Below are 10,027 nucleotides of genomic sequence, written 5' to 3'. Positions count from 1 at the left end.
TCTTTTTTTAAAAGATCTTATAGAGAAGTAAAAGTAATTTTATGTTTGGATATCTCATGTAAAAAGGTCTTTTTATCTATCAATTATGTTTGGGTATAACAATATAAAAGTACTTTTTTGTTCATTTATTATACGAAAAACATCTTTTTTTTAAGGAAAAAATATTTTTTTAAAAAAGATGTAAATTACAGCTTCTCAAAAAAGATCTTTTTTTATTTATTTTACTAGTGCTTTTACTTTTACTACTAGAAATTTGTCAAACACGTTAAAAAATAAAAAAAGATCTTTTTTCATTGAAAAAAGATCTTTTTTTAACAAAATAATAGCGCCCAAACATGCACAAAGCCATTGTTGGCTGCTTCTTACTTGACCAAACATTCAAGGACTTTCCAAGAAAATAACATAAGCCTGATGTGCTCCTTCTATCAACTTTATCACCGGCAAAATCTGCATCACAATAACCAACTGCATAAAAATCATCAATTCTAGGATACCAAAGACTAAAATTGGATGTGCCATGAATATATCTAATGATCCTCTTAACTGCAGAAAGATGAGACTCTTTTGGTTTAGATTGGAATCTTGAACACATTCCAACACTTTGCATAATATCAGGTCTAGAGGAAGTTAAATACATAAGAGAGCCAATCATTCCTCTATACCTAGTCTCATCTACATCTTTTTCAGTTTCTCTCTTGTCTAATTTGAATTAGGGTGCATGGGAGTTCCCATGGATTTGACATTTTTCATACCAAATTTCTTAACTAGTTTATTGCTATACTTCTCTTGATGAATTAAAATACCATTTTCAGTTTATTTAATTTGCAGCTCAAAGAAAAAATTAAGTTCACCCATCATAAATGAATAATACAAATTAACTACGTACCAAATAAGTTAGATTTTTCATTTGTTTGTCTCAATATATTATCATGATCGAGAAAATTGAAATGATTGTTAGGAATTTTACGATCATCGACCGTATTTACTATACGTGACTCCTTCTTAAAAGTTATTCTACACACGTGTGCAGTCGGAAGATAAATTCTGCTTGATTTCTCAATTAGAAAATTTGAGAAGACATAAACCTTCCCCTCGATCATATCATTCTCAAATATCTTAGCCAAATAATTCTTGATTGAACAATGAATTTTATCACAATGTAAAACAAATTAAAAATAAAGACTATTAGCACTTATAACCCTATAAAATCGCACTGTCTTTGATTCGTACAAGGGTTTACTTATCAAATAAACTTAAAATACGAACAAAAAATATTTATAAAATGGATCTAGCATCACTTGAAAAAAATTATGGAAAATAATCAGCTTACTATTAGAATATCATAATTAGGGAACAAAATTAGAAAAATATCAAAGAAGATTAGAAAAAAAATCAATGTAATTTATTAGGATATTATTTCATAAGGAGTGTACTCTTAGCGTACTCTTGGTCTATATATTGGTAAGAACTTTGTAATCACAAAATGAGAAATATGAATAGCAAAAATAATATTTTTTAAATAATTCTTCATTTCTTTCATAAACTCTTTGTACTATGGTAACATGGTATCAGAGCAGAGTTAAGTTCTAGGGACTCAAAATCAACCATTTCTTTATAAATTGCAAATATGCTACGTAATAGTTTTGGAACCCGATCATCACTTTTCCGATAATCAGTTCCAAAGCAGTTTCTGTCTTCTCTCTCGCATCAATCGTCGTTCTCTCTCACATCAATGGCGAGTTGTCCCTATTGTCGAAAATATGGAAAAAGATGTTACGATGATTGTAGGTTCAAGCGGCATTTTTTGCCTAATTCTTGCCGTGCGAAGGAGCAATACCTGTTGCTCACGGAGGTGTTTAATGTTGATTGCCTTCTAAAGTTCCCGAACGGCGACGCTGTCCGTCACAGTCGAAGAAAATATAGAAAGACGAAGAACGCCTATGCAAGTTAATCACAAGTTGAAGATGGTAGAAGGTGCCACCCTAGCAGATAAAGAAAGGTACCAGCGACTGGTTGGAAAACTAATTTACTTATCGCATACTCGGCCTGATATAATTAGGGAACAAAATCAGAAAAATATCAAAGAAAATTAGAAAAAAAATCAATGTAATTTATTAGGATATTATTCCATAAGGAGTGTACTCTTAGCGTACTCTTGGTCTATATATTGGTAAGAACTTTGTAATCACAAAATAAGAAATATGAATAACAAAAATAATACTTTTTAAATAATTCTTCATTTCTTTCATAAACTCTTTGTACTATGGTAACACTTACCTTATCATTCATAAGAACCATTTCTAGGTCGTCTTATTACTCTTATCAAATTTAGATGGGACTTTCCATAACCTTATAATCCTTGCCTTTATTTTCCAAACTTTTTCATTACATAATCTATCATAAGTAATACTGTTGATAGAATCATAGCTAGTAGCCCTTAGGTATGAAAAATAATCAACAAAAAAAAACTATGTCTGAGGTACGAATTTTTTAGATGATAAATAATTATAACAATTCACTATTACGACTTATATATATACACTGATACACACACTAATTGTACACTGTATGAATTTTTAATGGAAATACTTGCTACGATTAGAAAAAAAATTATATAAATAGAGATACTTGCTAAGTATATATGTTATCTACATTAATTATATGTCAATATTTTTAGAAAATAGATAAAAGAGTATATATATATATATTTGAAATGGTTAGGGGTTGGGAATTTTTATTGTTAGGTTAAAGGTTAAAATGGTTAAAACATTGAAATGGATGCATATCTTCGGTTCGGTTTGGTTCGGTTCGGTTTCTATCGAGCCAACCAAAAATCGAACCGAACCGATCGATTTTGTCAGGAAAAAAACCAAAAAAACAATTTTTTCGGTTTTTAAATCGGTTGTTGTAATTTTCGGTTCGGTTTACGGTAATTTTCGGTCTGTTTGGATAACTTACACCCCTACCTTACCATCATAAGTTGAAGAAAAATCAATTTTAATATATTAAGTAGAAATAGATAGATAGATAGATAGATTTTTTACTTTAATTTTTTAGTCATTTCCCCTTCAAATATATATATTGAAAAGTTGAAACCCTAGCCCCTCTTTCCGAACACTAGCACCACTACCCAGTCAGTCACCCTCAGCCCTCCTCGCGACCCCCCTTCTGCGTTCTCTCCATCTTCTCTGCACCCAGCCAGCCACCTCCGAACACCTCCCTCGCCACTGTCCGTTTCACCTCGCCGTCCCACTCACTGCGCCATCACCGCACCGCGCCATTCCCCCTCTGCTGCACTGCTGCGAGTTTATCTTTTCCCCTTTTCCTTCGCCAACGTCGCTGCTCCGTTGAGTCCGTTCAACTGCTGCGCCGCCGCCGTCGTGCATTGCTACTCCGCGTCTCTGCTCTTCCTTTCACCGGCGTCTCTCACCTCTCTGGCCATTTCTCTCCTGTCCGTGGTAAGATTCACTGCTCTCTCCTTTTCTGCTTGGATTTTGGCATTTTACTTCGTTAATTTGATTTCATGCTAATTAATAATTACTTTCTGATAATGCAATTTTTCGTATTTTAAAATTCTATTTTTTTCCATGAATTTGATTTTCATTTTGATTTTTTGATGTTGGTGACTGTTGTTTTCGTTAATGAATGCGATTCTGAACTTCTGATTTTGTTGGCTGATCTGTTTGTAATCAAATCTGCTTAGTTATCCATTTTCTAGAGTTATGCCAAATACTACAGATTAAAAGAGTTTCTGAAACATACAACTTTTAAATTGTGGACAATATCTTTATTGATTCTAAAACTTACAATAAGGATAATTGTGCTTACCCAATAATAATCCAGCTAATGTGGAATCTTACTTTATTTTCCAAGAAAGTTCCATAAGACTCTTATTTTTTTATAAATCAATGATAAACCTCACATATCCGTTATTGTGTAATTACTAACAATTGGTGTTCTTGATTATAAGCTATTTGATAATAGATTTAGTTTTGATATTTATGTATTAAATCTTTTGTTATATAGTTACATAAATGAATTAGAATTTTAGTCACTTTCTTATCTTAAAAGCACGTTTGATAAAGTCCCAATATAGGTGGGGTTGGAGGAATCATCAAATCACTAATTTGGACTTTGGAGTCCAAATCCAAATCATCAAAACTGTGAATACTTTCTGTTTGCATTTGTTGTGTTCTGCTGCTTCCAGGTAAGTCTCAACCAACACTTATTATTGTATTTCCAATTAGTGATCTTTTATCCTTTTCTGTTTTTTAATTCTCGTGATTGATATAATATAGGTAAGTCAGGATCGAAAATTCCAATTCTTTGGAACTATGAGATGGATATGGGAGATTTAAGAGTTTAGGTAATTATTTTTTTTATTATGTCAAGAGAAACCATTTAACCAATTTAAAGCCGGATCCAGATCCGAATTAGGATCCAAAATTGGAAAAACTCTACTCTGAAGTTACAGAACCTCTTCGACTCTTCCCTCTTGGTCTTCTCATCTTTTGACTCTTCTCATCATCTAAACTCAGCTAACGGCGCTTATTGTCTCCGCCGCAGCCGGCGTTAGAGCAGGCAGCTGGCACTGCAGTTTCGTATCTTCCGCCGTCACCACAAACGCGTCGCGTCTCTGGTCGTAGCTTTCGCCGCTTTGGATCGTCGTCGCACCGCCGCTCTGTTCCGCCGTCTTTTGTTCTGCCGTCCGCCTTTCCTCTTCGTGACCAGCTCTGTTCTTCTCTGTTCTCTGGGTACCCTCGTCTTTCCTCAAGGTTCTTCTCTGTTCTCTGTTTTGCCGTCTTTTGTTCTTTGCATTTCCTTTATGGGTTTTATCGTTCTAAGGGGGGTAGAGAATTTGAGTTTGCATCTGTGATATTAGTTTATGAATCAAGAATCCTTATGAATGGTTCAATAATGCTTAATTGCTTAGCTTTGTGAAATTAGTCAGAAATGATAAACTGGTAACATATATAGTTCCTGAAACAAGTAACTGTGGAGATATTTATGTTGCTATAATGCTATGTTACTAAGTGTTTTAGATTGGTATTATTTTTTAAATGATCATCTAATTTATTTACTTTACTGTAGTTACAGACTTGTAATATATGATCTTCTATACACATATGATGTAATTTTATTGCATTTGAATGATGACTCTGCTATTGTTATTTGTAAATATAGTTCCTAATAATTTTGAAAAGTTATCAAAGTAAAACTTGCTGCTATCTCCAAGAACCTTATTTATAAATATAGACCCTCCATTGATTCCCATGATCCTTGCTCCTTATGATCTTTGGATTTGGAGCGTTTATTTGATGCCAACTGTTTAATGACTCTAATTCTTGTAGCACAAGAAATTCCATGGTTTTACTTCTTTGTTAAGTGTGCTTGCCAATAATTGAATTACACGTTTTCCTTGCTTGTAAATTTTATTGTATCAAATGATTGAATGAGTAAATTGTGGAATCTGAGGTCTGTTTGGTGTCCATTTTCATTTTAGTTGATAAAGTTTTCTTTTAACTTTGAACAATTTCATTATGCGATTACCCAATTTACATAATAGAGCATTTTAATCTGGGCAGAACTTTGTCACATAAATTGATTGCTACCCAATTTAGTTTGTTGTATTAATTTGGATTAGTTTGTGTTAATTTTAATATGTTTGGCATCAAATTTTGAGTTATATACATTGCTTTATATGCAGAGCAAGATGATTGATATCTGTATGCGGAGCAAGATGACTGATATCTGTAATATCGAAGCAGCAAAGATTTCTGCTAATTTTGAAAGACTTTAGTATTAATTTTACTTTTAAAAAAATTTGATTTGAAAATTGGATTTCTAAAAACTGATTTTAAAATTGGATTTTTGGTTAAAAAAGTTGTTGAGGTTAAAAAATCTGGTTTGAAAATTGGATTTCTAAAAACTGGTTTTAAAACTGGACTTACAAAAAAATCGGATTCAAAACCGGTTTTTATATAAAACCGGATTTAAATATTAAAATCGGTTTTTATTTTTCCAAACCGGTTTAAAATCGATTTCCCTCTTTAATTTGGTTCCAATTTGGTTTTATAAATCACAAAACTGGTTCTAAAGTGAATGCAGTTTGGATTTTTAAAAATTCAAACCATGCTCACTCCTAGTCCTAGTTGTTTATGGATGTTTCTTTCTTTGAGAATGAGGGTTCGAATCCCCTTCGACCAGTATGGTTCACATGCAGCATTATTAGATGTTGATAATATTTTTTCTTTCTTTGAGGAGGGTTCGAATCCCCTTCAACCAGGACGGTTCACATGCAGCATTATTAGGTGTTGATAATATTTTTTATTTTAATGTTTTATTAATTGCTTTTTGCATTATTATTGTTTTTAGCACCATGACAAGAAATCATTCTATTTGGAATTAATCCATAAAATCGATATTTGATTTACACGTTAAAATGAAATGGTGCAAATGTTTGATAGGGAAGGACTGACACGAAATGGACAGGATATGTTTATTCTAATTAATCTTCCGAAAGTTTTTTTTTAAAGTCCTCTGTTTTCTTAATCACCTTCTTCTTAGAAGAGCTCTACCTTTTCATACTCATGAACACCCTAAGTTCCTCAATTTTCTTATCATCACAATTAATATTGATTATTCAATTCATGATTTCTGATAGAATTGTATCATCTCCAAATGGAAGGTTGTCAAGTTAATCTTCTTCCACCAACTTTTAATAGTTTCATTCATCCTATGTGCCGATATATATCACCTTTGTGGGTACTGATGGAGAGCATACACAAGACTTGGAGCAGTTTCTGTTGTTTCGAGCCATTATTGAAGAGCAAAATCGATTTTCAAAGGATGGAGACTCTGCTGAAGATGGAGATGCAAATGGAGTTGGTTCGAGCTTTTACTGAAGAGCAAGCTCGATTTTTTGAGGATACGAGGACAGTCAGCCAGAACTGTCAGTGATTTAGTTCAACTCAATACTAATGAACAGCAGGAGCAAGCTGAAAGGTTGGAGGAGTTGCAGATTCGGTTACTACATTTGGTGGAGCAATTGGAGGCGACGGAAGAATCCAAGAAGATAGCTGAGGGTGAGATTGTTTAGCAACCCAAGAGGTCTTCTAGGTAGAGGATGAGATTGTTCAATAACCCCCGAGAGAGGGAATGAAGATAGCTTAAGGTTTGTCGCAGCGATTGAGACTGTTAAGCAACTCGAGGGGTGTAGAGGATGAGACTGTTCAACAACTAGGAATGGAGCAGTCTCATCCTCTACTCTGCAAGACCCTTTGGGTTGCTGAACAGTCTCAATCTTTACTGTGACAAACTCTTCAGCTCTCCATTCCTTCTTTCGGTTGCTGAGCAGTTTTATCCTCTACCTGGAATCTCTTGGTTGCTGAACAGTTTCAATCTCTGCTTTCAGAATCTCTTGGTTGCTGAACAGTTTCAATCTCTGCTTTCAATCTCTGCTGTGGCAGACCCCTATTTATCTTTGGGATTCTTTCGTCGCCTCCAATTGCTCCACCAAATGTAGTAATCGAGTCTGCAACTCCTTCAACCGTTCAGTTTGTTCCTGTTGTTCATTAGTAATGAGTTGAACTAAATCACTGACAGTTCTGGCTGACTGGCTTCATATCCTCAAAAAATCGAGCTTGCTCTTCAGTAATGGGTCGAAACAATAGAAACAGCTCCATTTGCATCTCCATCATAACCTCAGAAAATCGATCTTGCTGGCTCCAAAAAAATAGAAACTGCTCCATTTGCATCTCGAACAAAGTCTTGTGCATGCTCTCCATCAATAGCCACAAAGGTGATATATATCTGCACATATGATGAATGAAACTATTAAAAGTTGGCGTGAGAAGATTAACTTGACAACCTTCTACTTGGAGATGACACAATTCTATAGAAATTATGAATTGAATAATCGAAAATTAAGGAACTTAGAGTGTTTGTGAGTGTGATAGGGCATAGCTCTTCTCAGAAGCAGGTGATTAAGGAAGCAGAGAACTTACAAAACATTTTAACCTGTAAAAAAACTTTTGGAATATTAATTGGAAAAAACCTCTTCAGTCCTTTTCTATCAAACCTTTGCACCATTTCATTTTAACGTGTAAATCAAACATCGATTTTATGGATTAATTTCAAATAGAATGATTCCTTGTCACGTTGCTAAAAACACTAATAATGCCAGAAGCATCTTTCTTGCTAAGCATATCAATTGTTTGTGATTTTGTTTCTGCTAACTTTAACTTCACTCTAGCAATAGAGTGTTTTGTTTTTGTTTTCCTTTGGTTTGTTTGTGTTGTATGCCAGGAGGAAGAAGAGGTGCACCTACCTCTTTTGATTCTGAGTCAGAGAGAGGACATTCTTGAGATTGAGAAGAGAAGCCAGAGGGAAGGGAGTTATTGGAGAAGAAGCATCAGAAGAGGAAGATCAAGAAATGGATGGTAACCTCCCTAATCCACCAGAAGAGGTGGTCAACAACAATGGCCAACCTCTACGGAGAGTTCTAGCATCATATACATTCCCCAATCCAAGAAATTGTGGGAGCAGTATACTCACTCCTGATGTTCATGCAAATAACTTTGAGTTGAAGTCTTAACTTATCACTTTGGTACAAAACAATTGTTCTTATGGAGGAGGCCCCCTTAAAGATCCAAATCAACACCTATCTATCTTCTTGAGGATATGTGAAATTGTCAAGACAAATGGTGTGCATCCGGATATCTACAAGTTGCTGCTGTTTCCATTCTCTTTGAAGGATAAGGCATCTCAAAGGCTGGAAACATTCTCCAAAGAAAGCATCAACACTTGGGATGATTTGGTGAACAAATTCCTATCTAAGTTCTACCCACCTCAGAGGATCATAAGATTGAAGACAGAGGTGCAAACATTCACTCAAATGGATGGAGAATCACTTTATGAGGCATGGGAGAGATACAAAGCTCTGATTAGGAAATGTCCACTTAAGATGTTTAGTGAATGGGACAGACTTCAGAATTTTTATGAGGGGTTGACTCTAAAAGCTCAAGAGTCTCTGGATTATTCTGCAGGAGGATCATTGCAATTAATGAAGACAGCTGAAGAAGCTCATAATCTCATAGACACTGTGACCAACAATCAATACTTTTATGCTCATCAGAGGCAATGCCAACCAGTTCAAAAGAAGGGTGTGTTGGAGCTAGAAAGAGTGGATACTATCTTGGCACGAAACAAGTTGACACACCAGCAAATTCAACAACAAATGAAGATGATGGCAAAGAAAATTGATGGACTTTAAGTGGCTGCAGTTAGCACAGCAAGCCAAACTTCAATTGGATGGAGCCAAAGTGAAGAAGCTTCTGAGAAATACAACTATGATCAGCAATCAGAACAAGTCCAATACATGCATAACACCTCAAGCTCTTCTCAGAATGAATTCCATGGAGATATATACAATCCATTATGGAGGAATCATCCCAATTTGAGGTGGGGTGATAATTAGAATTCATGGCAAAAGAATCACAATTCCAATAACTCTCGCAACACAAACAACCAAAATCATTCATCCAATAACACTAACCAATACAGAAAACCACAAAACTCATATCAGTAACCCAACAACAACTCACAAATTCACCAAAATAACTTCTCCACACCACATTTTAACTCCCAGAACAACCATCTCAATAACCCAAATAACTTCCAGCAACGACCATCATATTCCAACATACCATCCATTGACCATCAAGAAACCAGGATCTCAACTCTTGAAGCAACATTACAAGCACTCGCTCAGACTACACAAAGTTTTGCTAAAGGGCAAGAGAGTTTAATCAAAGGACTAGAGCGACAAGAGGCCACCATGAGGAATCTTGAAAGGCAAGTAGGGCAATTGGCCAGACAAGCTGAAAGACCAACCAATGTTTTTCCAAGTGATATTCCAAATCTCAAAGAAGAATGTAAGGCCATCCAGCTAAGGAGTGGGAAAACTTTGGAGAATGACAAAGGTGCTAGCCAAAATATACTTTTATGACACAATAACTATTTTTTT

General features: G+C 34.9%; 1 long non-coding RNA gene across 3 annotated transcripts; it reads left to right on the top strand.

Moving 5' to 3' along the window:
- Window positions 3,086-9,998, top strand: LOC107617383. 3 transcript variants are annotated; one of them, XR_001614934.2, is made up of 5 exons: window positions 3,086-3,458; window positions 4,097-4,207; window positions 4,299-4,366; window positions 4,567-4,775; window positions 5,708-9,998. It is a non-coding gene; the product is annotated as an uncharacterized LOC107617383 (long non-coding RNA). The 3 variants fall into 3 exon arrangements; XR_002353928.1 differs by having other exon boundaries at window positions 4,539-4,775; XR_001614932.2 differs by having other exon boundaries at window positions 4,086-4,207.

Source organism: Arachis ipaensis, chromosome B09, assembly GCF_000816755.2.
Source record: "Arachis ipaensis cultivar K30076 chromosome B09, Araip1.1, whole genome shotgun sequence".
NCBI lineage: Eukaryota > Viridiplantae > Streptophyta > Magnoliopsida > Fabales > Fabaceae > Arachis > Arachis ipaensis.
Note: the sequence above shows the minus strand (reverse complement) of the source record. Positions and strands in the feature narration are given on the sequence as shown.